A 25,369-nucleotide genomic window follows, 5' to 3' on the forward strand; every position below is an offset into this window, starting at 1 on the left:
TAATGATTTTAATTTTGTCAGTTTTAGAGATCTGTCTATATAAACCATAGATGAGATAAAATGTTTCCAAACCTGAATTTTTATGTTCATTAACTACTCATCTTGCAATCTGGAGCTCACCCTTTTAAGCTACTTTGCCTGTGTGCTTAGGAAGACTGAGGGTGGGTAAGAGATTTGGGCATAGCTCAAGTGGCTCCATTTTATTACAAACAAGTTCTTATGAAAGAGCAAGTCCTGCTCTCAGCACTACCTTTTGTAGAAATAAGATTAAAATGTATGCAGAGAAGGGAAGGACAGGGCAGAGGCCATAATTTGGAGTCCAATTAACTTGATAACATGGGAACCTAAAAAGGCGCATAACACTCTACCTTCCTTTGTAGACCCATTCGTTTGGTTTTATAAATTGAAGGAAATAGGAAATGGCTTACTTCTTTGCCATTTGATTAAACAGCAGATGTTACTAATTTAGTGGAAGATCATGGGAAAAGCTGCCACATATGACCTTAGAAGTATATTTCAAAATTTGATACAAGTCACAAATAAAGTCCTGGAAAGTAACTAAGTTTCTTCAACATCTCAGGACTAATTTTTATTTATTTATCTTTTATTTATTTATTTGTTTATTTTTGTAGAGACAGAGTCTCACCTTTTCGCCCTCAGTAGAGTGCCGTGGCGTCACACAGCTCACAGCAACCTCCAGCTCCAGGGCTTAGGCGATTCTCTTGCCTCAGCCTCTTGAGTAGCTGGGACTACAGGCGCCAGCCACAACGCCCAGCTATTTTTTTGTTGCAATTTGGCTGGGGCTGGGTTTGAACTCGCCACCCTTGGTATATGGGGCTGGCGCCCTACCCCCTGAGCCATTGGCGCTGCCCTCAGGACTAATTTTTAAATAGACTTCATTTTGGGGAGTAGTTTTAGGCTTATAGAAAATTCAACCCGAAAGTACAGAGAATTCCCCTGTTCTTCTCACTCCCCACCTAGTCACTCTTGTTTCCCTTATAATGAACATCTTGCATTAGTGTGGTACATTTGTTGGAATTGAGAGGGAGGCGGAGCAAGATGGCAGCCAAGTAACAGCTTCCTTGCATCTGGGCAAGGTGAGTCTGGGGATATAGGACTCCAGGCATCTCTGGCTGGTGGGATCTGCCTACCATCACCCCTGAGAGGATACAGGGAGTCAGCGAGAGACTTCTGGACCCCAAGAGGAGGACTAAAACAGTGGAAAACCGGCAAGTGGTCGCGTGTGTTCAATCTGTCTAAACCCGCCCGCAACTGTAAGTTCAGTAGCAGCGAGACTGCAAACCGGAAAGGCCTTACCTGTGAACTGTTTTGGTGTCTTTGGACTTGGCACTCAGCTGAACTGCCTTGGGGAGAGCCTGAGCGGGAGTGCGGAGAACTTTGGCCTTTGTCTAGGGCCCCAGTCTGAGCCGCTGAGCCAGACAGAGCTAATAGTGTTTGGCTCTGGGTCACAGGCAGCCATTGTGAGCGATCTGCCCCGGCAAGCTCCGCCCTCAGGGTCCCAGAGCTGGAATTGGGTGGGAGCTGGTAACCCAGCGACCAAGTAGCCTAAGGGCGGGGTCTGAGCCGCCTTGCAGCCCTAACCCTCGGGGGCAGAGGGAGACCAGTTTTGACACACGAGGTAAGTGGACAGCCACTTCAGCAGTGATTCCAGCGACAAGCACTTCCCTGAGAAAGCTTCTGCTCAGTAAGTGAACAAGTTCAAAGTGCCTTTTAAGTGGGCTGAAGAGAGATTTAGGGTGTCTACCTGCTGGGGTTTGAGAAAGTAGCAGCCTCCAGTTGTATCAGAACTGTGATTAACATCTCATACCCCAGAAGACCACGTGTTGCCTAGACAATATTCAATAACATATACATACTGCTTTGTTTTTGGTTGTGTTTTTTTTTTTTTTTTTTTGGTTTGGTTGTTTTTTTTGTTTATTTTGATGTTGTGGATTGTTGTTTTGTTTTTTAAGTTCAACCTTTTCCATACAGATCCTTTTTCTTTCTCAATTTTTCTAGTTTAATTATAATTTCCGATTGCTGCCTATTTCAATTATTAGAACTTCATTTTTGTCAGTGTTTCTACTGCTATTATTTGATTTTTCCAGCCAATTTTATCCCGTAAAGTTTTCTGTTTGCTTGTTTTGGTTTGATTTATAGCATTTTTGTCTTTCCTCTCTACTTGGTGGAGGTGGGGCACTGTGTCTGATCAGGTTAGCAAAGAGCTGCTGACCTCAAGGGAACCACCCAACTGGGCACCCCCAGAAGGTGGTTTTTTTTTTAAGGTTGTATCAAAGTACCCTACTGTACACCTATATTGCTCTGTCTCCCTCTTTCTGTGCCTCTCTTCTTTTTGTCAATATTCCCTTTACCCACCCCCTCTCCTTTCTCTATTTTTCTTTTTTTTTCCTTATCACTCGGTCCTCCTTTCTTTCATCCCTTTTTTGCTCTTAAACCTTCTCACCCTTCTGGTCCTGTAACCCTTAGTCCACAGGCACGAGAACTTAAAGAGCAAGAGGAAGTGAAAGGAAAACTAGGGCAAGGAAACAGATAAAAGAAATCACTCATGAGGAAGAATCAGCAGAAAACTCCAGGCAACATGAAGAACCAGTCCAGAACAACCCCGCCAAGGGACCATGAGGTAGCTACTGCAGAGGATTCCACCTATACAGAAATGTTAGGAATGACAGAAAGGGAATTTAGAATACACATGTTGAAAACAATGAAAGAAATGATGGAAACAATGAAGGAAACTGCTAATAAAGTGGAAAATAACCAAAAGGAAATCCAAAAACAGAATCATATCAGAGATGAACGATATGAAGATTATAAAAAGGATATAGCAAAGCTGAAGGAAATGAAACAGTCAATCAGGGAACTTAAAGATGCAATGGAAAGTATCAGCAACAGGTTAGACCATGCAGAAGAAAGAATTTCAGAGGTAGAAGACAAAGTTTTTGAGATAACTCAGATAGTAAAAGAGGCAGAAAAGAAGAGAGAGAAAGCAGAACGTTCACTGTCAGAATTATGGGACTTTATGAAGCATTCCAACATACGAATTATAGGAATTCCAGAAGGGGAAGAAGAATGCCCCACAGGAATGGAAGCCATACTAGACAATATTATAAAAGAAAATTTCCCAAATATCACCAAAGATTCTGACACACTGCTTTCAGAGGGCTATCGGACCCCAGGTCGCCTCAACTCTAACCGAGCTTCGCCAAGACACATTGTGATGAACCTGTCCAAAGTCAAGACCAGGGCGGCGCCTGTAGCTCAGTCGGTAGGGCACCGGCCCCATATGCCGAGGATGGTAGGTTCAAACCCGGCCCCGGCCAAACTGCAACCAAAAAATAGCTGGGCGTTGTGGCGGGTGCCTCCCGAGAGAGGCTGAGGCAGGAGAATCGCTTAAGCCCAGGAGCTGGAGGTTGCTGTGAGCTGTGTGAGGCCACGGCACTCTACCGAGGGCCATAAAGTGAGACTCTGTCTCTACAAAAACAAACAAACAAACAAACAAACAAAGTCAAGACCAAAGAAAAGATTCGGCAAGCTGCCAGGAGTAAGCGCCAGTTGACCTACAGAGGCAAATCCATCAGAGTGACCGCAGACTTCTCTAATGAAACTTCCCAAGCAAGAAGACAATGGTCATCTACCTTTAATCTACTTAAAGAGAACAATTTCCAGCCCAGAATTCTGTACCCTGCTAAGCTAAGCTTCAAAATTGATGGAGAAATCAAATCATTTACGGATATACAAACATTGAGGAAATTCACCACAACAAGACCAGCTATACAGGAACTACTTCAACCTGTTCTGCACACTGACCACCACAATGGATCAGCAGCAAAGTAAGAACTCAGAAATTAAAGGACAGAACCAAACCTCCACATTGATGCAAAAGATAAAACTAAGCAATGGACTCTCACAAAATAAGACGAATAGAATACTACCACACTTATAAATTATCTCAATAAATGTTAATGGTTTGAATTCCCCACTGAAGAGACATAGATTGGTTGACTGGATTAAAAAACACAAGCCATCCATTTGCTGTCTGCAAGAAACACACCTGGCTTCAAAAGACAAATTAAAGCTCCGAGTCAAGGGTTGGAAGACAATTTTTCAGGCAAATGGAATTCAGAAGAAAAGAGGAGTTGCAATCTTATTTTCAGATACATGTGGATTTAAAGCAACTAAAGTCAAAAAAGACAAAGATGGTCACTTTATATTAGTCAAGGGAAAAATACAACAAGAAGACATTTCAATTCTAAATATCTATGCACCCAATTTAAATGCTCCCAGATTCTTGAAACAGACCTTACTCAGTCTGAGCAATATGATATCTGATAATACCATAATAACAGGGGACCTTAACACTCCTCTTACAGAGCTGGACAGATCCTCTAAACAAAAATTAAACAAGGATATAAGAGACTTAAATGAGACCCTAGAACAACTGTGCTTGATAGACGCATATAGAACACTCCATCCCAAAGATAAAGAATATACATTCTTCTTATCACCCCATGGAACGTTCTCCAAAATTGACCATATCCTGGGACACTAAACAATTATCAACAGAATCAAAAGAATTGAAATTTTACCTTGTATCTTCTCAGACCATAAGGCACTAAAGGTGGAACTCAACTCTAACAAAAATGCTCGACTCCACCCAAAGGCATGGAAACTAAACAATCTTCTGTTGAGTAACAGATGGGTGCAGGAAGAAATAAAACAGGAAATCATTAACTTCCTTGAGCATAACAACAATGAAGACACAAGCTACCAAAACCTGTGGGATACTGCAAAAGCAGTTTTGAGAGGAAAATTCATCGCTTTAGATGCCTACATTTGAAAAACAGAAAGAGAGCACATCAACAATCTCACAAGAGATCTTATGGAATTGGAAAAAGAAGAACAATCTAAGCCTAAACTCAGTAGAAGAAAAGAAATCTCCAAAATCAAATCCGAGATCAATGAAATTGAAAACAAAAGAATCATTCAGAAAATTAATGAAACAAGGAGTTGGTTTTTTGAAAAAATAAATAAAATAGATAAACCATTGGCCAGACTAACGAGGAATAGAAAAGTAAAATCTCTAGTAACCTCAATCAGAAATGATAAAGGGGAAATAACAACTGATCCCACAGAGATACAAGAGATCATCTCTGAATACTACCAGAAACTTTATGCCCAGAAATTAGACAATGTGAAAGAAATGGATCAATATTTGGAATCACACCCTCTCCCTAGACTCAGCCAGGAAGAAATAGAGCTCCTGAACAGACCAATTTCAAGCACTGAGATCAAAGAAACAATAAAAAATCTTCCAACCAAAAAATGCCCTGGTCCAGATGGCTTCACTCCAGAATTCTATGAAACCTTCAGGGAAGAGCTTATTCCTGTACTGCAGAAATTATTCCAAAAAATTGAAGAAGAAGGAATCTTCCCCAACACATTCTATGAAGCAAACATCACCCTGATACCAAAACCAGGAAAAGACCCAAACAAAAAGGAGAATTTCAGACCAATCTCACTCATGAACATAGACGTGAAAATTCTCAGCAAAATCCTAGCCAAAAGATTACAGCTTATCATCAAAAAAGTCATTCATCATGATCAAGTAGGCTTCATCCCAGGGATGCAAGGCTGGTTTAACATACGCAAGTCTATAAACGTTATCCACCATATTAACAGAGGCAAAAATAAAGATCACATGATCCTCTCAATAGATGCAGAAAAAGCATTTGATAAAATCCAGCATCCTTTTCTAATTAGAACACTGAAGAGTATAGGCATAGGTGGCACATTTCTAAAACGGATTGAAGCTATCTATGACAAACCCACAGCCAATATTTTACTGAATGGAGTAAAACTGAAAGCTTTTCCTCTTAGAACTGGAACCAGACAAGGTTGTCCTCTGTCATCTTTACTATTCAACGTAGTGCTGGAAGTTCTAGCCAATACAATTAGGCAAGACAAGGAAATAAAGGGAATCCAAATGGGAGCACCGGAGGTCAAACTCTCCCTCTTTGCTGACGACATGATCTTATACTTAGAGAACCCCAAAGACTCAACCACAAGACTCCTAGAAGTCATCAAAAAATACAGTAATGTTTCAGGATATAAAATCAATGTCCACAAGTCAGTAGCCTTTGTGTACACCAATAACAGTCAAGATGAGAAGCTAATTAAGGACACAACTCCCTTCACCATAGTCTCAAAGAAAATGAAATACCTAGGAATATACCTAACGAAGGAGGTGAAGGACCTCTATAAAGAAAACTATGAAATCCTCAGAAAGGAAATAGCAGAGGATATTAACAAATGGAAGAACATACCATGCTCATGGATGGGAAGAATCAGCATTGTTAAAATGTCTATACTTCCCAAAGCAATCTACCTATTCAATGCCATTCCTATCAAAATACCAACATCGTACTTTCAAGATTTGGAAAAAATGATTCTGCGTTTTGTATGGAACTGGAAAAAACCCCGTATAGCTAAGGCAGTTCTCTGTAACAAAAATAAAGCTGGGGGCATCAGCAAACCAGATTTTAGTTTGTACTACAAAGCCATAGTGCTCAAGACAGCATGGTACTGGCACAAAAACAGAGACATAGACACTTGGAATCGAATTGAAAACCAGGAAATGAAACTAACATTTTACAACCACCTAATCTTTGATAAACCAAACAAGAACATACCTTGGGGGAAAGACTCCCTATTCAATAAATGGTGTTGGGAGAACTGGATGTCTACATGTAAAAGACTGAAACTGGACCCACACCTTTCCCCACTCACAAAAATTGATTCAAGATGGATAAAGGACTTAAACTTAAGGCATGAAACAATAAAAATCCTCCAAGAAAGCATAGGAAAAACACTGGAAGATATTGGCCTGGGGAAAGACTTCATGAAGAAGACTGCCATGGCAATTGCAACAACAACAAAAATAAACAAATGGGACTTCATTCAACTGAAAAGCTTCTGTACAGCTAAGGAGACAATAACCAAAGCAAAGAGACAACCTACACAATGGGAAAGGATATTTGCATATTTTCAATCAGGCAAAAGCTTGATAACTAGGAACTATAGAGAACTCCACATGAAAAAAGCCAACAATCCCATATATCAATGGACAAGAGACATGAGTAGAAGTTTCTCTAAAGACGACAGACGAATGGCTAACAAACACATGAAAAAATGTTCATCATCTCTATATATTAGAGAAATGCAAATCAAAACAACCCTGAGATATCATCTAACCTCAGTGAGAATGGCCTACATCACAAAATCTCAAAACTGCAGATGCTGGCGTGGATGTGGAGAGAAGGGAACACTTTTACACTGCTGGTGGGACTGCAAACTAGTACAACCCTTCTGGAAGGAAGTATGGAGAAACCTCAAAGCACTCATGCTAGACCTCCCATTTGATCCTGCAATCCCATTACTGGGCATCTACCCAGAAGGAAAGAAATCCTTTTATCATAAGGACACTTGTATTAGACTGTTTATTGCAGCTCAATTTACAATCGCCAAAATGTGGAAACAGCCTAAATGCTCACCAACCCAGGAATGGATTAACAAGCTGTGGTATATGTATACCATGGAATACTATTCAGCCATTAAAAAAAATGGAGACTTTACATCCTTCGTATTAACCTGGATGGACGTGGAAGACATTATTCTTAGTAAAGCATCACAAGAATGGAGAAGCATGAATCCTATGTACTCAATTTTGATTTGAGGACAATTAATGACAATTATGGTTATGGGGGGGAAACAGAAAGAGCGAAGGAGGGAGGTGGGTGGGGCCTTGGTGTGTGTTACACTTTACGGGGGCAAGACATGCTTGCAAGAGGGACTTTACCTGACAATTGCAATCAGTGTAACCTGGCTTATTGTACCCTCAATGAATCCGCAACAATAAAAAAAAAAAAGAAAACTGAGGCATTTGTTGGAATTGAGTCAATAGCAATACGTTATTAATTGAGGTCCATAGTTTACCAACGTTCTTTTTTATCCTCTCTCACTCATATGGTTCATTCTCTGTCTTTTCCATTTTCTGAGTTTTTACAGATGTATATTCATGTATCCATCACTATGGTACCGTGCACGGTGGTTTCACTGCGTTAAAAATCTCCTGTGCTTCACTTATCATCCTCTTTTTACCTCCTCCAAACCTCTGGAAACCACTGATCTTTTTATTATCTCCATGGTTTTGTCTTTTCCAGAATATCATATAATTGGAATCATACAATGTAGCTTTTTCAGAGTGAATTTATTCACTTAGCAACATGCATTTAAGGTCCCTCCCTGTCTTTTTGTGGCTTGATAGCTCATTTATTTTGATCACTGAATAATATTCCATTGTATAGATTGTACCATAGTTTGTTTATCCATTCACCTATTGGTGAACATCTTGGTTGCTTCCAAGTTTTGACAATTATGACTAAAACAGCTAGTTTGATTATAGATTCTTGTGTCAATGTAGTTTTTAAATCATTTGGGCAAGGAGTGCAATTGCTAGACCACATGGAAAGAGCATGTTTAGTTTTGTAAGACATTTCTAGCTAACTTTTAGTGTTCTATAAATACTTGGTGATTTGAAGGAAAAAAATGAAGCAGAAATGATGCGATGCCATTAAGAACTGTGAACTTGCAACTTATTGGAAATATGTGGTTTGTTGCTAAATGTATTAGCTCAGTCTTATTAGAGGCACATGGACAATATCTTCCCCATTTTTTATTCTTCTCCTAGATAAAAATTGCTCATAATTTTCAGCCTATACTTATTATAATAGCTGGGGAGAAAGGAGATCCCCGTGAGCTCAGGAGACAGCATTTTGCCTCATAGGAGTTGAGACTGCCCATTTGGAATGCTTGTTAACTTTTGTAGGTACAAATGTCTAAGCTTTCCTACATCCTTGATTTTTCCCTTATCGTTCCTTTTATCTTTCACCGTAACCTTAGGCTACCTGTTTCCTTACATGATCCCCTGATAGTTTTAAAAAATTCTTTATCCTTTAATCTAGTTTAGGGGAGGAGAGGTTAGCACACTTCTTGATGCCTCCATGTAAAGCTTTGGGCTCTTGTTTCAGTGCCATCTCTTGGAATCCTACACCTCTCTGGAGGCCAGTGGGCAGTTGGCACCCAGCCTTCCTTATCCGTATTACTTTTTCCCACTGACCCCCAGAACTCTCGAGTACTATCCAGTTTTACTATTCTTTCTCTCTATGTCATTCCTTAAAATTTTCACCAGACATCAGGCATCCTGTATACACTGCCTTTCTGTCAATCTTATAATCTCTAAGAACTAATGTTCCAGCTTCAAAATTACAAATTTTGAATCTCTCTTACATGTCCATCATTCTTTTTTATCCTCTCTCACTCTTAATGAACTTGTACTTCACCATTTTTTGTGGTTTCTGATCTCTCATATCTCAATGCCTCTGTCTTCCCCCACATTTAGCTCCCTTGATTCCTTTTCCAAATCTACAATCCACCCTACCAACAAGGCTGCCCTCTATCACCAGCACCTAATTTTATTTTGGATTGCGGTGGTGTGATCATTGCGGACTGCAGCCTTGAATTTCTAGGCTCAAGTAATCCTCCTGCCTCTGCCTCCCAAAGTGCAGGGATCACAGGTTTGAGCCACCACATCCACCCCAACCAACAATTGCTCTGCCCTCTTGTTCTTATTCCATACCTAGCCTATCAACCTTCATCATCTGATTTCTCAGCTCTAGTTCTCTCCCTTGATGGAGAAAGTTATAAAGTGGAAACTTTTCACTTCCTATTCCCAACGGGCACAGAGTAATGTTTAACACTGAGCCTCTTTTGCTGCAAACAGTAAGGAAATGGAAAGAATCTACATTTATTTATTTATTTATTTATTTATTTTTTTGTAGAGACAGAGTCTCACTGTACCGCCCTGGGGTAGAGTGCTGTGGTGTCACACGGCTCACAGCAACCTCTAACTCTTGGGCTTACGCGATTCTCTTAACTCAGCCTCCCGAGCAGCTGGGACTATAGGCGCCCGCCACAATGCTCGGCCATTTTTTTTTTTTTTTGCAGTTTGGCCGGGGCTGGGTTTGAACCCGCCACCCTCGGCATATGGGGCCGGCGCCCTACTCACTGAGCCACAGGTGCCGCCCAAGAATCTACATTTATTAATCCCTGCATTCAGGTCACTCTTATCCCTCTTATCTGGCTTTAACATAACATACATAAATTTCCATTTTTGTATCCTATTATTTCTCTATGGGCTTTCTATGCTCCTGCAAAACTGTAATACTTTTCTCATGTTTCTTTATTCATCTCTGTGCTTTATCTTATGATTTCATTTCATGTAACTATTCTGACTGATTGGTTATGGTAAGGAGGGGTCTATGTTGAAAAGGATTCTAAGGTTCAGAATGAATTGAGAAAGAGAGTACAATGATCAGCTAGTTATGTCTGCTATGGTGTGGAAATACCACGTATTAGCTGGCGTTTGCCACGTGTTTTCCCTTCCTGCTTTAACATTCTTTGTGTGCAATTCTATGCATTCCTCAGGTTTAGATTAACTATTAAATAAGGAGATTATTTAAAAAAGAAAATCCACATACCTCCTTTCTATAGGCCACTTTAGACATTTCTCCTGTATTACTGAGTACATGTATTCTTTTTCCTACAGGAGAGACAATTCTTTTTTTTTTTTGGAGGCAGAATTTCACTCTGTTGCCCTAGGTCAGAGTGCCATTGCATCAATTTAGCTCATAGCAATCTCAGATTCCTGGGTTCAAGTGTTTCTCCTGCCTTAGCCTCCTAAGTAGCTGGGACTACAGGTGCCCACTATAAGACCTGGTAAATTTTTCTATTTTTAGTAGAGATGGGGGTCTTACTCTTGTTCAGGCTGGTCTCGAACTCCTGAGCTAAAGGGATCCTTCTGCCTTGGCTTCCCAGAGTGTTAAGATTATAGGCCTGAGCCACCATGTCCAGACAGAGAAAATTCTTAATTATCCTATATTGTTGGTCATAAAAGAAGGTTGTTGAGAATCCATAAGGAGAATCTCAAACAATTGGCAAGAACATAAAATGGAGTATCCTGTGCTGATTTTTGTGGACTGGGTTTGTTGGGTATACTTAAAGACCAGGATGGACAATGGAAGTGGTACCCATTCCAGGTTCTGCTACTGCCCCGCTTCCATTTTGGTTGTGTTTTCCCAAACTTTGCATATTCCCAAGTTGAAAAATTTCCTATTTCTGTAGGGGGAAGGAGCAATGTAAATAGGTATATCAAAGACTATAGAAATTTATGCTTACTGAAAATAGTTGAAACAGAACCAAGGAACATTTGTGACTTGTCCAGTTTCATAGATAATGCTAATGTCCATCCTGGATTTCTGAGTTGGGTTTGTTACTTTTTGCTGGGCAACACAGCATCCTATTTAGTAATTACATTACTCATTTTGGAGAACATGTATTGGTTGTGCTATTATTTTTGTCACATATTAAGTTTCATGTAATTAGAAACTAACCCATGAGTTTGGTTAAAGAACCCATTTTCTGAAAAACAGCATTTCATTAGGATGAAGTTTATGGACTTTTTTATGAGTAAATTTTATTTTAAATATACTATATCTAAATAGAAATGGTCCAAATTTCAAGTAGACGATTTGATGGACTTTAAAAAAAATGAAACACATCTGCGTAACAATACCCTGATCAAAAAACAAAATGGTGCCACCCACATACCTTCTTCCGGCTGTTACTGCCTCACCCCAAAAGGTGACCACTGTTACATTCTGAGGCCATGGGTTAGTTTGACCCATTTTTGACTTTTGTATAAATAGAATCATACAGTGTACATTCTTTATATCTAGCCTATTTCCCTCCACATAATATATGTAAAGTTTACCCATGTTTGTTTGTGAAGCAATGGTTTCCATTGAATTCTATTGTGCATTTTAAATTATTCATTAGCAATGTTACTGTCACTTTTAAAATAAAGTTTGAGAAATTAGGTATAAAAATGTCTAAGCTTGCAAAAGTCCTTGTGTTAGCCTATTAGTCATTTTTATTATTTTAATCTACCTTGTGGAAATTATGCCTACGGATTTCTAATATAAGCTCTAAAGTTTTAGGATTATATCCAAGCTTTCTGAATAGAGCGATTTCAATGCAGAAACCCTTTGGAAAGGCTTTTATTGTCTGAAAATATTGATTTATTATTGGATTGGACCCTCAGTGTTCTTTACTTGTAATTTCATGTGTGATATTTCTTGAAATGGCTGAAGAAACACTTGGATTTAACAGTCCACCCTAATTCCCCTAGGAAGTCCTTTAGTTAGTTATCAACTATAGTTAAATCAGAAGAAAGAAAATGAAACATGGCAATTTCTTGTCGGATAGAAGGATATTGGTGGTCAGACTTTAACACAATATTTATTTATTGATATATCTTATTCAGTTCAGCTTAAGGCAGATATTAGGTGAGCGTTTGGGCTGTGTGTATGGCATTAGCAGATTAACAATATATTTAGTCTTATTGATGGTGTTGTCAGATTTGAATCAATTAAAATCAATTAATATTTGTAGAACGTCCATGAAATTAAAAAAAAATCAAGATATAAGGGAAGCAGTGACCCAAGACTCTGAATTCCTATCCCCAGCACATAATTTACTGAGGAGAATGACAAAGCAGGGAATCTACAAGTTTAACAGTTAGTTACTAAAATAAATGCATATGCTAAGTGTGTGTTTGGGGATTGAGGAGAAGTAAGGAAGAAAGAACATAGAGTGTTTCTCTTAAGTAGATTGGAAGAAATATAGCACTGCTGAGCTAGATTTTGAAAGTATGAGAAATGAGAGAAGTGTTAACATGGAAGAAGAGAGCAGTAAGGGAACCTGGCGAGAAAAGACAGATTCATTGGTGTGGAGGGAAAGGGAATGAGGACGTGGCCAGTCTTTCCTTAGAAATTTGAATTAGCATTCCTAGCAGTGGAATGCCAACCTGGTGCTTCTCAATCTTTTTGAAACCCATGTGTTCTTTAGATAAACATGTATCTTTACCACTTCATCTTAAAACTTTACTGCTTTCTCATAATATATAGGTGATTATACACACCTCTAGACAAGACAATCGTTTTGAGCTTCACTCCTTATAGTTTGTATTGCAGAGAAATGAATTCCCCGTATGTAAATTAGATTAGACTATTGGGTTAAGATAATAACTATATACATCCGTCTGAACATTTTAACTTGCCTCTGTGTGCATGCACGTTCTCACTTTTCCTCTTTCCTCTGAAAATCACCAAGGCTAAGTGCCATGGTCAAAAGAATCAGTGAGGAAGGTGAGGTTTCCTCCACAGTGTGTTTGGGACTAATTGAAATTAGGATCCTCTGACTCAGCAATTCAGTGAGATAGGAACATTAAAAAAGCAAAGGTCTGGTTCACTGTAATCTACTCTGGGAGGAAGATGGGGATAAAAGAATACGAAAGAAAATAATCTATGAAAAAACTGTATGTCTGTGTTAACTTCAAAATTCCAAAATAGTCTATTAAAAATATTATTAAGTTATGTATACACCTTTTCCAGGTTTTTGGACTTTAAATATAATGGAGTGTTCTGTTTTAGTCATGTGAAAGATTGTGTTTCTGCATGGCTTTTGGTGTAGGTATTTGTTAAGGACAGGAAATAAAAGATTAGTAAATAAGAAAAAATAATCAGGACTGGAGAATTAGATTTAGAAATGATTATAATTCTTAAGGCAAATTATGTTTAAAGGACTCTGCTTAGAGTAGGAAACAGCTGACTGCACTTAGGAGGAATAATATTGATAGTGTAAGACACGCAAATATTGGGTTTCTGTGTGAATATTTAGATGACCAGAAAGCAAATCACCAGGACAGTATATTTTGAAAGCTAAAATTAGGAACCATTTTGAAGAGGAATTTATTCAGATTTGAAAGGACACTTATTGAGGATCTACTATGCTAAGTTCTGGGGCTGCAAATATGAACAAGAGGAAGTCCCCAAAATTGGGACAAGAGAGTAACAGTTCATTTTATGTATATATATAAAAGGTAGTGGGTGAGTGTGTCCAGTGATTTACAAAATAATTCTTTTCTAATTTAATTTGACCTAAAGAAAAAAAGTGCAAATATTTAGGATAAGAGGGTAAGAAAGCAAATAATTTGCACTAGTGCAGTGGTTTGATAGTAAATGCTGTCAAGGCAGAGCCACATATGGATGATAGATCCTCAAGGATGTTTTGAGGGTTTAATATTCATGATGGAAAAACAGGTCCTTTTCTTTAGGGAAGGAACTGAGGAGTTGTGCAGCTGTATTGCTAACGTGAGACTTAAGGTTTCTTTTCCACATTTTATAACTATGAAGTAGTGGGCTGGACCATTGAGCAAGTATGTGTTCTTTGGTTTGCATGAATGGTATGTACTTTGAATTCTCAAAATAGAACTTCAGTTTATTTTCTCAGTAGTCCCAGTGAGAAAATCTATATTTCTTAAAAATGGTCAGAAAGTACTTGGGGGAGGAGTGTTTACTGTAGGAACCTGTGATTGTCTGCAGGAACCAGCATAAATATGTTTTCATTCCTGAGCCCATGGAGATAATCTCTGTATTAAACCTGTATAATCTTCAAGTTAGTGTATTTCTTAAAGAGCTTGCTTCAGTATTGTGAAAGTAACCAGTGAACATGGAAAAATGTTAAACAATATAAAGCAGAATTTAATGAATAGAAAGCCCTAGAACCTCAGCACTCCAGGGGAAAGTATTGTTAACAGTTTCTAGAGAGTGTTTCTTTCACACAGTGGATGTTTTTATTTTCATAGTGAGACTGGTAACTTTCGTAGGCAGAAGAGTAACTGTATTTTCCCTATAATGCAATCAGAAAATGATCTTTTCTTTTTCCAAACAGACTCTGAAAGATGAGTTGTGAGGAGCAGGATGAAGACTCTGACTTCAGAGACACAGATATTTGAATTTTTGTGCAGACATGTCCTAGGACTGTAATGCTTTGGCTCCAAATATACATTTATGTTATATTCTGAACAATGGGAGGGAGAATATTCAAACATTTTAAACCATCAGAACACCTTTTCCACTCTCAAGCTGTCTCCCTATTGTATTTGTGCTGAAAAGCCAAGCTGCATCTGATAGTGGAATAGTTGGCGGCTTCTCTCCTAGAAGGTGCCTTCACATGCAGCTTCAAACACCTTTGTGGTTTGGGTTGTATTTTGACAGTTGCTAGGTACCTCACGTCACAGAGGACAGCTGTGCGATTTAAGACGTTTCTTCCAATTCCAGTCTCTAAAGAGAGCTAAAAAAATTAAAACTATTATCAGACTTCTAAAATGTTAAACTTGTTCTAACTATTTAGAACCCACACAGTAGGAAGAAGTGGATGAATTTTTACTAAAGCACGTATATGCAAAATTGTACCAGCCAATTTAAGTCTGATAAAACTATGTAGGATTATTGTAAATAGATGAGCTTCTGAAATTTTGAAATTGTTCCAGTGAAAAGCAAAAACACTAGGTTTGGGAGTACCCAGACTTCCTGGTGTAGGTGAGTGGTTGGTATTTGTTAAACACTTAATTCTGACATGAACATGATGTTTTTGAAGAAGAGTTAGGGCAAGAAACTAAGATCTCCGAAAAGGAAGAGTAGAGGAAAACACAGAAATTCATTTTAACTGGTAAAATGGAAATGCTTCAGGATTAGAAATAGATTCTTACAAAAGGAGAAATAAAGATAGCTTATTAATAGGCATCCTGTTCTGAGAGACTTGACAGAGGTATGTTTGATGTTAATGTGGGCACTCGTGTGTTATGGACTCACATCAGATTGCTGTGGGAGACACTGTGAACAAAAAGAAACCGGGTCAGAAAATAAACTAAAACTTTATGTAAAGTTATTCAAGGTAGATCCTGGAGAAGAGCAGATTGAGAAGATAAACTAGAACAAATGGCTTTGGAAATAGACAAGATCAAGATTTTTCTGGGCAAGAGGGATAGTAAAACCAGCCAGAGGTGTTATGTTGCTGCCTGGAGATTAATTTGGCCTGATCCAAGTGATGATGTCTGGAGCCAGACCTTTCCCTGGAGAAATACAGGGCACAGGGATGAGAGAGATGTTCTACTTGCCCTGGGTAAAAAAAAAGAAGACAGGAAAATTCCTTTCCTTAACTAGATGGGATGGTTCTTACAGACAACCTATATGATCTATATACTTTTGGTATTCTGCTATATTTCACAAACTATGTTTTATGCCCTAGGCGTGCTAAGTGAGTTGATGCTGAAGACTTGGTAATGAGGGAATTAAAGAGCAGGCAGGGCTCTGTTTCCAAGGCCACAGTCCATAGAGTATAACCTTTCTTCCTGCCTTCTTTAATCCGTGGGTGATGGCAGCAAGCAAGAGGGCAGCAAACGCAGGGAATAGTAGGTGTGCAGAATCCTTAGCATTCTGTCGTTTCTGTAATTAAAAACCACAACAAAATACCAATAGAAAAGAAAATGGGCTTTTCTTTTTTTCAAGGGTAGTCTTTCTTAATCTTTGCCTTGAAGTTTTCCGGGAACACTTGCCAGTCTATATGATCAAACTAATTCTGAGATGTCCAGTTCACAGAAAAATGGAAATTAAAAAATATATCAGTATTGCCTTTTCTGTCCAATTACAAGAATAATAAAGTCTCAAAGCAAAAATTTGTAAAAACAGAAGACTAGTATTTTGAAATAACCTTAAAAATATTTTTTTATTAAAATATTCCACAGTGGGGGTGAGGGTGAGGGGAAGAAACTCTTCACGGACTTTGAAGAAAACAGAGTGTTTCAAAGAGTAATATAGAAGATTGAATACATCTCCTTTAAGATGTGTGGAACTGGCCTTAAATCAGCGAAGAAACATCTCCCAAGAGGCGTCTCTTTGGGGAGATCATTAAAATGAGAGTAGGTTATCATTTGAGTGACTAGTTCAAGTTTGCTCAGGTGCTCCTGAAGTGCCAGACTGTTGAAGCAGCATCTGAAATTGCCTTTTAGCACAAAATTTCAGTGCTTTCATTAGCGGTTTTACAGAGAGAGAGAGCCTGACTCAATCACCAGGTAGTAATTTAATCTTTCTAAGGTTTAGCAATTCATTCCTAGGAGCATGTCAGATTTTTCTCCAAGGTTCCATCCAGCTCCAACCCTTTTATTGTAAGACATTGATCTTATTCTCTTATTCTCTTTCTCTCACTCCATTTCCCCTTGTCCCAAGGTAATTAAACCATTTCCAGTTCAGACAGTGAGCTAAGTGCTTTTCTGAACCTATGAACTCAAGGAATGCAGGAATTATTTGAGAAAGTTAGAATCCTGCCTGGAATCCAGAACATGTGATTGCCAGAACCATCTTAATAAATATGACTGTGTGTTTATGTGAGGTAGAGAGCACCTACAGGAGCAAATGAGCAAGCTTACAATGTTTGGTAATATTTGGAATGAGAGAAATGAACACTTCTCCTGCTGGATCTGAAGAAAAGAAAACCCATGCCAAACCCCTAAAGACCAGTTACACGTCAAGAGAATTACTTTATTGCTTATGCTTTCCCCCCCTCTCTTCCAATACCATGGAAGACAGGTCATATTGACTGCACAACAACTGTACCTACTTACTGAAGGTCTTTATCTCTTGAGTGGGGACCCTCTGGGAACACCAAAGTTGGTATAAAGATTATTTTAAGCTGAAGACATCTGAGATTTGACAAATGCAGAAAGGCGATATCTCAGAGCTTTCCTAATCTGATTAAAAATAGCAACTTCTGGGAAATGAGGCTGCCATCAGTTGCTCTCTGGGAGAGTTTCATGACTGACTGTGAAGAAGACAGACCACTTGCACCAGCATGAACAAACATCATCACAAGCTTTTATCCCATTTGCTTTCCTAAAACCTCACTTGTCTTTCCTAAAGAAACTTTTTTATTCTTCTAAGGAGCCTTCTTTTCCCATCCCTAAAAAGTTGGGTATATGTGTATAAGTCCCAAATTCTAACCACCTTGTGAGTTCGGCATCACTGAGCCCCCCCCTTGTGTGTGTGCATTGCATGTGTAAGCAGACCCCTTTTCTCTTTCTAATATGCTTTTTTTTTTCTGTTTAATTCACATGCCCCAGGAAATGAACTCAAGAGAATAAAGGAAAAATTTGTCCTCCCCTTGACATCTGCATTAGGTGAATACAATTTTTGTTACACAAAGATAGGATTTCTGCAAACTCAGACTTTGGGAGCAGTTCTACATACAGAAACACATAGAAAAAATAGAAAAACTCAGTACATGTGTCTTTGGTAATGAAGTAGCTTCTGAATATCAAGTAATAACCGTCCTAGAGCATGAAGATTTTTCCTACTGCACAGTGATGGGGGTATTGATTAGCTAGCTGCCTGGAAGAAAAGCAGTGTTCTGATTGGCTGTAGTAATCTTTATTTGAAAAAGCTTATGAAGTAATTGGTATTTATGAGAAAGCATCATGCCCAAATCACCACGTTAATGTTACTGCTCTCAGAAATATTTCCCATGATCCAAGTAATAACAAGAAAGGCTTTTCCAGTGATACCTAAAATCAGGGTACAACTGATAGAAGAGAGAAGAGACAAGAACTGGAGGAAGTGGTAAAAAGCAGCAGAGACTGGGGGGAGAAGGTTTTGGATCTGGGGGAGCAATTGCAGTGACCCTCTCCTGGAGGTTTTGGTGTGGAAACAGGTGTGGCAGAGGAGACCAGGAGGAAAGCGGGGGGTACAACTTTGGACTGGAGGAAGTTCACGGGGCCTTTAAGCCAGGACACGGTGAAATAGAAGGGCAACTGGCACATGGATCCATTCACCTGACTCTACCTCACCCGAGCTATGATGAGTTGAGGTTATTAAGGTTGAGTCTTCATGCCAGGGTGAGGCCACATGATATGGCTTGTGGTCTGGCATTTGGATTTGCCATTAGTAGTAAAAGGTGAAAGTAGTACAATTAATAAATGACTCTCATTTCATATATAAATAAAGATGGTTGGCATTTGATCTTGCGGTGTCTTTGAAAGCTGCAGCAAAAGCAGTGAATGAATTCAGTGACAGGCTTTGGTTCTGTTTTCAACGTATCAGGTGATGTTAGGTGAAGGTAGGAGGAACATAACAGCATGTGGAGTGAGGGCAAAAATGTCATTCAAGGCAGTGTGCCTCTCAATTCCTGGCACCCTCTGCTGCACAGCTGCAATGTGGCAGGGAGATGGCATCACTGTGTGCAGCAGCCTGCCCTGGCTTGCTAGACTCTGGCACATCAAATGGATGGTACCAATCCCGCCTCTAGACTGCCATCCTGTTACCTATTATTTTCCTACCTTTTTAACTGCTATTTATTTGCTACACTTTTTAAAAACATCTATATGCCTGGAATAGTATGGTATTGATTAAAAAGACATAGGAACCACTTAATATGCTCATTCATAATTTGCAGTGATTGTAGATTAAAGGAGGAGATGGAAGCCTGTTAACTATCCTTTTAAAATTATTTTTCTTTCAGGATTAATGCATCACATTGCTTCTCTCATTAAAAATTTTTATACTGATAGATTTTTCTTCAATGTTCAAATATGTACAGAGATGTGACAGATGCCAGTCACCTATAGTTAATATTATGCTTTTAGCGGTGGTGGTGGGTTGTTGGTTGTTTTGACCAAGGCCCTTTCTTTAAACCTCTCCTATTTTAGGCTTGAGGGTGAAACTAGTTTCTCTCTTTAGGAAGCAAGACTGGGCTTGAATCCTAGTGCAGCTACTAGGAGCTATCTATCTATCTAGGTTATTCTACATATATAGGAGATATCTATCTATTTATCTATAAATTTTTTATTGTGGTAAACATACTTAACCTAAAATTGATCATTTTAACCATTTTAAGTGTATATTTTGTGGCATTAAATGTACGTTCACTTTGTTCTGCCACTATCACCACCATCCATCTCCAGGACTTTTTTATCTTCTCCAGTTGCAACTCTGTACCCATGAAACATGAATTCCCCATTTTCCCTCCCCCCTGACACCCTAGTGGCCACTATTCTACTTTCTGTCTCCATGAATTTGACTATTTCATGTACCTCATACAAATGGAATCATGCAATATTGCATTTCTTTTGGGGTGTATATCCAGATGTGATATTGCTGGATTATATTGTAATTCTCTGTGTGATTTTTTTGAGAAACTACCATTTCCTAGGACAAATTTTAATTTCTCTGTGCTTTATTTTTCCTACTTATAAAGTAGAAATAATAATCCTTAACCTGAAGAGGATTATCACGGTTAGAGATAAGGTAGGGTGAAATTCCAGCTTAATTTTTTGCCTCAAGACTCTGTAGTAACAAAGTGTAGTTTCTGCCCGAGCCTTGCTATTTCTCAGCTTGTCTCTGCTCTTGCTGTCTCTTTCTGACATCCCTTCTCGCCTGGCTTCTTATTACATACACTGTAAGACTTGTGCCAGGGATGCCTTCTCTAGGAAGTTGTCCCTGCTTCTACCCAAGCTATGTACATGCCCCTTTATATGCTTTTATAGCACCATTGTCTAGGGATTCTCTCTCCATTCCTCCATTTCCTATTTATAGATTCATTTAATACATACTGAGATACCTACTATGTGCTCAGCCTTGAGTATTCAGTGGTAACACAGACACGTGCAGGGAGCTCCATCTGGACCAGTTTATCAGGGTGTGCTCAAAAAGACCACTTGCATCAGAATCACTTGGAAGCTTTGGGCACCCACTCTGGGGCTGGGAATATAAATTCCTCTTGAATGATTCTTATGTGCACTACCAGCTTGTGAGTTGAGAGATTCCATGAGGAGAGCAGGCCCTCTGTCAGTTCAACACTGCATCCTTATTCCTACGCACAGTTCCTGGCACAAGGCAGGTACACAAAAATATTTGTTGAATAAGGAAGGCACTCTGTACTGAAATAGTGTTGAAATGATAGGTATCTTGTGGGTCACACAGTAGGTGTGCCCAGCAGTAGTATGAGACAGAGATTAACTCTACCTTATCTCAACAAGTGGAGTGCCAAGTAAATCCAAATATAAATCTTAATGTTTATGATGTCTTACTGAGTAAGGCTTCTCTTTGCCTCAGCCTTATCTCCAGAAGATTTCCTAAAGGAAGGAACTGGAACATTTCAGCTTAAATTCCTTATTCCTTGTGATTGTTAACTAGTTGAGAATCTTGATGTTTCTTTAGTTGTCAGGGAAAAATCTTTTCGAATTAGCTTTTACCAAGCATTACAATGTTTAAAAAAGTATATTGTGCAAGGATTTGAAATAAAGTTTTCTGGATGGCATGATTTATATTAACATTTATGTACAAAGAAATATACACATGATATCATAAAACTTTGCATATGAGGACTGTACTTGAATACTTGTATAATAAGATTTGTATACTATACTTTTTGTTAAAGTATAGAAGATATAAGTTTACTATTGAAAATGAGTGTGAAGGAGAAAAGGAGGGTAGATGTGAATCACTTAAGGGCCTGAAATTACTAGCACTCAGGTGTTACTTGAGTTAATTATGGAAGGGCTCGATTGGATGGCTTGTCGTATTTTTAGGCATTATAATGCCAAGCTTTCCACCCAGCCCCTTTTAGTTTTTGCTTTAGAACTTAAGCTACATATTATTCTGAAACTTATGGATGTTTAAAAATCGAGACAGAAGCTTTATAACTAGTCCTGTGGTTGTTACTGTGAATATACTTTAGGATAACTGAATTGGTGGCTAGGATAAATGCTCATCCCTATGTTAGTTGGGGCCCTCTTTTGGCTAACATTCTGGGAGCAAGTAACTTAATAAAGCTCATAAATATTTAGGTCAGCAACTGACTTCCTCATTTAGTTTAAGGAAAATAGGGAAGGCAATTTTGATAAACTAAGCATTGGGCCAAGGGAATAAGACCTTTTCTTGCACTGTTGTTTGTGACTGGCACCTGTGTCAGTTTCCTCTCAAAATGCTTGCCCATTTTTTTCCATCTGACTAAAGCCCACTCTTCATTTTAGCTTTTCCCTCTTTCTAGACAATCCATTATTCTTTCAGAGCAGAAGTCCCTAAATCCCACATGTGGGTTCCTCCCTGTTTTTGGTTTTGGTACCAATCCTGTTCTTAGCAACTTAGTCTGGTCATTCACAACAAATCAGCCTTTGGTTGGTTTTGCTCTGTCTTTGTTTGATTCTACTAATAAGACGACTTTTTCCTTGTTCCTTGTGTTATCACTTTCTTTCTACCTTGCCTGATAGCCCAGTTAGTTATTCTGGTGTGGGGCTCCTACCTGGCTTCTAGAGGCTTCTCTGGAGTAGCCTAGTTGGCTGGGTTTTAACTTGCCTGCTCTGACATCTTCCTGATGCCAAGTGCTTAGTTACTTAGATCTCTATTTAACTTGATTTGCTGACAAATGTAGGTTTGCCCACCTGATGTCCCTCGCTAATCCCAAATCACCTCCGCATTCGGGTTCGTCTTTGTGTACTAGCCATCCTACTTCAGCTAAATTGATTTGGATGACAAGTCAAATGGACAGTTTAGCCGGTCAGTGGCTAAATGATCAGTATCTGTGACTTTTTTCTTTTAGGCATTCTTGCTCTGTCGCCTTGGCTAGAGGGCAGTGGCATCATCACAGTTCACTGCAACCTCAAACTTCTGGACTCAAACGATTCTCCTGCCTCATCCTCTTCAGCAGCTTGGACTACAGGCACAGGCCACCATGTCTGGCTAATTTTTCTGTTTTTAGTAGAGACAGGGTCTTGCTCTTGCTCAGGCTGGTGTAGCGATCCTCCCGTCTTAGCCTCTAGAGTACTAGGATTACAGGTGTGAACTGCCAACCTGGCCTGTGTTTTTGATCCACTAAAATATAAATATCCTGGTTAACTTCTGCCTCTCAACCAGTTGTTCAGATATGCCATTTGAGTACTATAAAATATGCCACTTCAGGATGTTACTTAGTAAGAGGCATGTATTTTAGCTTGGTCACCTCTTCTGACCTAAAACAGAATTCTGCTACATCTAGGGTAAGGGTCACCACCAAACTGTCTCTCATCTCATAAGCCTTACTTTATAAGGTGTTTTCTGAACTGAATTTTAAGAATGCATCAAAGCAATTTTGATTTACTTGTTTAGTTTTGTTTTTAATTTATTGATCATAGAGAAAACACACACATGCGTAACATTTTATTTATGTATCATCCTTACACAGGGGCCGTGCTAATCTTCTCTGTATTGTTCCAATTTTAGTGCATGTGCTGCCAAAGTGAGTATATAACATTTTACTTAAAAATTCAGGGAGTTTTGGGTGCTTGTATCTCAGCGGTTAGGGTGCTGGCTACATGCTTTGGGGCTGGTCCATTCGAATCTGACCTGGGTCTGCTAAAAAAAAAAAAATAGCCAGGCATTGTGGCAGACACCTGTAGTCTCGGCTACTAGGGAGGCTGGGATAAGAAAATTGCTTCAGCCCAAGAATTTGAGGTTGCTGTGAGCTATGACGCCATAGCAGTCTACTGAAGGTGACAAAATGAAACTCTATGTCAATAAAAAAAAAAATTCAGGGAGTTTATGTGCTACCTAAGGTTCTGTAGGCCTAGCCCTAAGAAGCTGTAGTGACACTACACTACAAGTGTCACAGAACTTTTACCTCTCTTTTACGATTCTCATATACAACAACTATAAAGACATTGATAAATGAGATAGAAATTGAAATAAAATATAGCATCATAGGTTTTTAGATTTATGCTATTTGGCTTCTTATTACCACAGTGATAGTTTTATAAATGTTAGCTTTAAAAAACAATCTATCAAATACTATATATGTATGAAATGAACTTGAAAAAATGAGAAGAAGAAAACCATTTATTCTTAACAGAATGTTATTGTTAAAACAGTTTTCATTATTGTATGTAAGCAGTTACAAGCTGTATCAAAATCAGTTTTGGCTGGTAACCAAACCCCGTATTTTATTCTAGTATGGATGAATCACTGGGAATTTTATTAAAATTCAAACTGGGACTATTTTGCTTGAAAGTTGAACAATTACAGCTAGCCTAGTGGTTTACATAATGAATAACATATGAAAATTGCTTTAAAGGACCCTTAATTGATTTATTGCTAAGTTTCTATAACCAATGTATAGATAAAGATGAAATGGCTATTATTTTGCCTTTATTTGTAGTATTTGTGACTTAGCATTTATTACTTCATTTTCCACTATTCTGTTGTTTTAAACTACTTTTTGAAAAACATTTTAATGGGATTTTTTGAAGTTATTTTGAAGTGGTTCAACTTTGAGAAGGTTATACATATATTTAGAATTTCCATACTTTAAAATACTTATTGAGAATTGACTATTTTTTTTTAAAAAATATCACTTTGATAAAGATAAGGAAGAAAGTCTGTAGATTCATAGAATTTTAGAGCTGGGCTGGGCATGGTGGCTCATGCCTGTTATCTCGGCACTTTCGGAGGCTGAGATGGGAGCATCACTGAGGCCAGGAGTTCAAGACCAGCCTGAGCAACAAAGTAAGATCTTGTCTCTATAAAAATCAAAAAGTACAGCCTAAGCAGTAGTGAGAACCTGTCTCTATGAAAAAATTAAAAAATTAGCCAGGCACAGTATGCACCTGCAGTCCCAGCTACTCCTGAGCCCAGGAGATTGAGGTGGCAGTGAACTATGATGATGCCACTGCACTCCAGCCTGGGTAACAGAGAAAGACTCTTCTAAGAAGAAGAAGAAAAATAATAAGAAAAAAGAATTTTACAGATGAAGCTGAACTACCAGAAACGTCATCCATGCCAACTGTCTTAGACAGAGGCCTAGAGATGTCATGTGACTGGCTGAGATCTCTGAATCCTTCCTATATTTTAAGAGCTGCCTGGCATGCTCTTGAATTACCACTAGTACAACCTCTGCAGAGAACTTCAGCTATTTTCCCTAGCAGCTTAATTTTTCTCCCAAGGTTAAACCTTACACAGAAAGTTTGTTCTCAGAGAGAAATAGGTACATTGAATAAACTACTGCATACTGAGGGCTTCTGACCTTGAAACCAAGCTGCAAAACAAATAACCAGCTGATTGGATCGACTTAGTGAAGTGAAAAGCTAGGAATTGCTTGCAAACAAATAGGCTATGTAAATGTTAAAAAACAAGAAATCTGGTTTTCATGCTAGGTAATGACTCTCCAGTTTTCCTGTGAAGGTCATTTGAAAGGAGAGATTGATATAGCTGAACACAGAAAGATTAATTAGAAATTATTAGAATCTCACTTCACTTTGGGCATAGGCAAGTTTATATGTATATGGGCTTGAAGGAACTTGATATAATTAGAACAG

The 25,369-nt window shown here is 38.7% G+C and overlaps 1 protein-coding gene and 1 non-coding gene across 2 annotated transcripts in view; one reads left to right on the forward strand and one right to left on the reverse strand.

Annotated features, from left to right (window-relative positions):
• Positions 1 to 25,369, forward strand: part of PLCL1 (phospholipase C like 1 (inactive)) — a 360,185-nt gene that overhangs the window by 34,508 nt on the left and 300,308 nt on the right. The gene's annotated exons all lie outside the window — the stretch shown is intronic.
• Positions 23,199 to 23,306, reverse strand: LOC128590999 (U6 spliceosomal RNA). The gene has a single exon (XR_008381454.1). It is a non-coding gene; the product is annotated as a U6 spliceosomal RNA (small nuclear RNA).

This window comes from Nycticebus coucang, chromosome 7 (genome assembly GCF_027406575.1).
Source record: "Nycticebus coucang isolate mNycCou1 chromosome 7, mNycCou1.pri, whole genome shotgun sequence".
Classification (NCBI taxonomy): Eukaryota; Metazoa; Chordata; class Mammalia; order Primates; family Lorisidae; genus Nycticebus; species Nycticebus coucang.